Here is a 5,730-nt window from a genome sequence, read left to right as displayed (position 1 = left end):
TTACTAGTGGCGGGAGTGATTGTCGTCACTCTCGTGATGGGGTCGTGCCAGGAAGGGCGACTATGCCATTTTTACGAGTTCCAGGCACACCGTTGGTCCCCGCATGGTTGATACTGTCCAGAGTCGGTGCTCGTAAGACGTACAACATGTGGGCTGGGTACCAATCGAGTGGACCTCTTTGTCTAGTATCGTTAGGGGAAAGATAATGATCGGGTACTTACCTCGGGTATATGTGATATACCGCGAGTCGTGGATGACACAGAAGTTTCCCGGTTCTCGTGGGTACAACGCGCAACCTCTGCAGAGTGTCAAACTATTCGAATAGCCGTGTCCACGGTCAAGGACAGTTGGGTAATCCTGCTTAAACTACGTCCAGTGTTTCCGCATAAACCAAGTGTGAGTGTGTGTGTATGTGTGGTAATTGGTGTTACAAGATGAATTGATATGACCAAGTTTGGTGACTTGGCATATAGGGGGAACCCGGAGTGTTCAGCCCTTGACAGATGCGATGGCATCTGTAACCTGTCCTTCAAGAGTAATTCTTTAGCTTGATGCATATACATGATCATCCCCCCAAGTTGAATTTCATCAAAGCTGCATGTTATTGTTGTACTTCACTTTCATTATTCATATCATGGGCTGTTTGCGAGTACATTCAAAGTACTCATTGGCTTGCCACTGGTTATATTATTGACCAGACATGGAAGGACCGGAGTTTGGCGATGAGTACGTCATCGGAGACGGACCTGCGATCTAGGACGCTTCCAAGTCAGAACGCCTGTCGGTGTAGGCTTGATGGCATGGGCACCCGCTTAGCCCTTATGAGTTTCTGCTACCCGTCGTACCCGTTTTAATTGGCCTTAGGCCCTGCTTGTGAACCTGACCCTTCGGCCATTTGATGTAATATTCGGTATTTGGATGTAAGACTCTATTATTCAGTATCTGTGTTCAGTGAGCATTTATCCTTGGGATCACTGGGCACGGCGATCTCGACTTACTAGTCGGGGTCCCCACATGGTGTTGTTGCCATCAAGGGTAACAAGATGGGCTTTCATCATAGATTTGAGATTGTCCATCGACATCATGTCATCTTGCTTAAGGCGTTACTCTGTTCTTTTGAACTCAATACACTAGATGCATGGTGGATAGCGGTCGACGTGTGGAGTAATAGTAGTAGATGCAGAAAGTATTGGTCTACTTGTTTTGGACGTGATGCCTATATGATGATCATTGCCATAGATAACGTCATGACTTTGCGCGGTTCTATCAATTGCTCGACAGTAATTTGTTCACCCACCGTCTACTTGCTTTCATGAGAGAAGCCACTAGTGAACACTACGACCCCCGGGTCTATTCACAACTATCATCTCAGCTTTCACTTTTACTTTGCTTTGTTTACTTTTTGCTTTCAGTTCTCACTTTGCAAACAATCTATAAGGGATTGACAACCCCTTCATAGCATTGGGTGCAAGCTTTTTGTGTTTGTGCAGGTACTTGTGACTTGACGCGATCCTCCTACTGGATCGATACCTTGGTTCTCAAACTGAGGGAAATACTTACTGCCGCAGTGCTACATCACCATTTCCTCTTCAAGGGAACACCAACGCAAGGCTCCAAGGCCGCGGGGGAATCCTTTGCATATTTGCCAAGGAAGTCCCTCTAGGCGTAGCCAGCAGCAGAAGGATCTCTGGCGCCACTGCCGGGGAAGGTCTTTTGTTGTCGCAGCAGAAGGATTTCTGGTGCCGTTGCCGGGGAGAGATCAAGTCAAGAACTCATCCAAGTAGGTGTCGCAAACTCAGCTCTTGCATTTACTTTGTTTGCCAGTTGCCTCTCGTTTTCCTCTCCCTCACTCCACCAATTTTCCTTTTTCTTTTGCCTTTTTCTTTCGCCTTTTATTTCGCCCTTTTTCTCGCCTGGTCTCTGTTCGCTTGTGTGCCATGTGCCTTCAATGTGCTTGCATCTTCGCTTGCTAAAAATCTAGTGATATGGATCCTCATCCAGTTGCTAATCTCTTTAAGAGATCCAATTATGTTGATCCAATTGCTAGTGAGTTGAGTGCACTTGACTATCTTTATGGAGTTTTGCTTGAGATGCGTGAATCTGGAAATTGTGAGGAAGAAATTTACGAAGTGATTCACAAGGGCTCCTTGGATGAAAAGCATGATTGCAATGGTTTCACTACAAATTCTATTAGTGACAATCATGCTAAAATTATGCAAAACCCTAAGCTTGGGGATGCTAGTTTTTCTATGTCCACTACTTGTTGCAAAGATCATGATTGGGGTGATGATTTTTCTTTTGATCTTGAAAATTTGTTCAAGCCTCAAGATGAATATGATATTTGCAATATTATTGAAAGTGGGTTTGGAGAAGTCATGACTTTAGATGATAATCCCACTATTTTTGAAGAGCGTCAACTTTGCATGCATGTGGATCATGAAAAGAATATCCTATGTGATAGCTATATCGTTGAATTCGAATATGATCCCACATGTAATGAGAGAGGAAAATATTGTGGTAGAAACTTTCATGTTACTAAAGCACCTCTCGTGATGTTGAGATTGCTCTTGTCTCTTTATTCTTCCTTGCATATGGCAGCTATTGGTTGTCTTGACAATTTGTTTTCCTATAAAATGCCTATGCATAGGAAGTATGTTAGACTTAGATGTGATTTTCACATGGTTTAGGATGCTCTCGTTGTGCTTCAATTCTTGTCTTTTGAGAGAGCATCATTCAATGCCTAGCTAAGGGCGTTAAACAATAGCGCTTGTTGGGAGGCAACCCAACGAATCTATCCTTTTTCTTGCTGTTTTGTGTTTTACACACCTGCATAATTATGTTATGATTGTGTTTTTGTGTTTCTTTTGCGTTTGTGCCAAGTAAAACCGTTATGATTAGTCTTGGGGATGATCGTTTGGTCATGCTAGAAAAGGCATAAACTTTCTGCTCATGAAAATAATTTTCATTTTTTTTCTGTAAGAGGTTTTGAGTTGATTCTGTTTGCTGCTGATTGCTACGCAAATTCTTCAAACTGTCGTAATTGTTCAGAATTTTTGAAGTACCAGAAGTATACGAAGTTTACAGATTGCTACAGACTGGTCTGCTGTTAACAGATTCTGTTTTTGTTGAGTTGGTTGCTTATTTTGATGAAACTATGGATAGTATCGGGGGGTATTAGCCATGGAAGATTGAAAATACAGTAACCCAAGATCAACATAAGTAGAATTTAAGTTTGCTACAGTACCTAAGGAAGTGGTGGTTTGCTTTCTAATACTAATGTTATCACGACTTTCTGTTTAAGTTTCGTGTTGTGAAGTTTTCAAGTTTTGGGTGAAGTTCTTATGGACATAGAGATAAAGAGTGGCAAGAGCTCAAGCTTGGGGATGCCCAAGGCACCCCAAGTTGATTAAAGGATTCCGTAAAAGCCAAAGCTTGGGGATGCCCCGGGAAGGCATCCCCTCTTTCGTCTTCAATCCATCGGTAACGTTACTTGGGGCTATATTTTTATTCACCACATGTTATGTATTTTGCTTGGAGTGTCTTGTATCGTAGGAGTCTTTTATTTTTGTTGTGTCACAATCTTCCTCGCTGCACAGCTAGAGAGAGAGACATGCACTCACCGTGATTTTGTCGAGCTTCACTTATATCCTTTGGTTAGACAATTCAGCTCACATGTGTTTCACTTATATCTTTTGAGCTAGTTGATTTTGCTCTTTGTATTTCAATTCTATATTTTAGAGCACGGAAGCGCGTGGCGTGGTAGTTGATCTATGCTATGAAAGTAGTCTCAAAAGGGGCAGCTATCCAAAGGGATATGAAAACTTCCACCTTCATGTGCATTGAGTAGTTAGAGAAGTTTGATTCATCTCAATTAGTTTTGAGTTGTGGTTGTGGTAATATTGAAGTTATACTAGTAAGGTGTTGTGGATATAGAATACTTGTGTTGAAGTTAGTGATTCCCGTAGCATGCACGTATGGTGAACCGCTATGTGATGAAGTCTGAGCATGATTAGTTTATTGATTGTCATCCTTTGTGTGGCGGTCGGGATCGCGCGATGGTTTATACCTACCAACCCTTCCCCTAGGAGTATGCGTTGAATGCTTTGTTTCGATTATAACTAAAACTTTTGCAACAAGTATATGAGTTCTTCATGACTAATGTTGAGTCCATGGTTTAGATGCACTTTCACCTTCCACCATCACTATCTTCTTTAGTGTCGTGCAACTTTCGTCGGTGCATAAAACCCACCATTAGCCTCCCTTAAAACAGCTACCATACCTACCTACTATGGCTTTTTCAAAGCCATTCCGAGATATATTGCCATGCAACTACCACCATGACATGTGCCACCACTTCTACATTGCCATTGCATGATCATAAGATAGCTAGCATGATGTTTCCATTGATGTCTATGCCATGCTAGATCATTGTCACGGTACACTACCGAAGACATTTCATATAGAGTCATCATTGCTCTAAGTTTTGAGTTGTAAGTGTGATGATCATCATTGATGGAGCATTGTCCCATGTGAGGAAATAAAAAAGGCCAGCGAAGCCCATTTACAAAAAGAGGCCAAAGATGCCCACCAAAACAAAAATAATAAAAATAAAAATAAAAAAGAGAGGCCAAAGAGCCCACCAAAAAATGAGAGAAAAAGAGAGAAGGGACAGTGCTACTATCTTTCCACACTTGTGCTTATTAAGCACCATGATCTTCATGATTGAGAGTCTCTCGTTTTGTCACCACCATATAGCTAGTGGGAAATTTTCATTATATAACTTGGCTTGTATATTCCAATGACAGGCTTCCTCAAAATTGCCTTACGTCTTCGTGAGCAAGCAAGTTGGATGCACACCCACTAGTTTTCTTTAAGAGCTTTCACATACTCTTAGCTCTAGTGCATCATTTGTATGGCAATCCCTACTCATTCACATTGATATCTATTGATGAGCATCTCCATAGCTCATTAATATGCCTAGTCAATGTGGCCATCTTCTCCTTGTTTACCTTGCAACCTCCATCACACTCCATTCCACTTATAGTGCTAAAACCATGGCTCACGCTCATGTATTGCGTGAGAGTTGAAAAAGTTTGAGAAAGTAAAGGTGTGAAAACAATTACTTGGCCAATACCGAGGTTGTGCATGATTTAAATCCGTTGTGCAAGGATGATAGAGCATAGCCAGACTATATGATTTTGTAAGGATAACTTTCTTTGGCCTTGTTATTTTGAAAGTTCATGATTACCTTGCTAGTTTGCTTGAAGTATTACTGTCTCCACGTCAATAGCAAACTATTGTTTTGAATCTAACGGATCTGAACATTCAGGTCACATAAGAGGAGTTAGAAAGGACATCTATGCTAGGTAGCATGAAAGCATCAAAAATTCATTCTTTATCACTTCCCTACTCGAGGATGAGCAGGAGTTAAGCTTGGGGATGCTTGATACGTCTCAAACGTATCTGTAATTTTTGATGGTTTCATGTTGTTATCTTGTCAACTTTGGATGTTTTATATACCTTTTATATCTTTTTTGGGACTAACTTATTAATTCAGTGCCAAGTGCCAGTTCATGTTTTTCGTGTGTTTTTGACTCTTTCTAGATCTGATTTTGGAACGGAGTCCAAGCGGAATAAAATCCCCGAAATAAATTTTTCCAGAACAGAAGAAGATCGGGGGACTTGAGGGCCAAGGCAGGAGGCCCACAGGGAGCCCACAAGCCCTGACGC

This window comes from Hordeum vulgare, chromosome 2H, assembly GCF_904849725.1.
Source record: "Hordeum vulgare subsp. vulgare chromosome 2H, MorexV3_pseudomolecules_assembly, whole genome shotgun sequence".
NCBI lineage: Eukaryota > Viridiplantae > Streptophyta > Magnoliopsida > Poales > Poaceae > Hordeum > Hordeum vulgare.
The sequence above is the reverse complement of the archived record's forward strand: the minus strand, read 5'-3'. Positions refer to the sequence as shown.